This window comes from Penaeus monodon, chromosome 19 (assembly GCF_015228065.2).
Source record: "Penaeus monodon isolate SGIC_2016 chromosome 19, NSTDA_Pmon_1, whole genome shotgun sequence".
In the NCBI taxonomy this organism is placed as follows: domain Eukaryota; kingdom Metazoa; phylum Arthropoda; class Malacostraca; order Decapoda; family Penaeidae; genus Penaeus; species Penaeus monodon.
In genome coordinates this window covers 14597460-14597668 of record NC_051404.1, presented here as the reverse complement: position 1 = coordinate 14597668, position 209 = coordinate 14597460, and positions in this window count along the sequence as shown.

Sequence of the window (209 nt, the reverse complement as noted above, 5' to 3'; positions counted from 1 at the left end):
TCTCTTCTGCATCCAACCGCGAATAGTTAACACATGTCAAACCAACCACGTTAGGTTATGCTATCAAAAATTGGTCTCTGAGAGTTAAATAGATATTAAACATTAAGTAATAAAGTGACAGGCATTTGCTCATAAAAGCACCGTTACTCATTATTTCAAGGAATATGCAAGATTCACGGGAATAGCGGGAAAGAGAAAGAGGGAGGAAG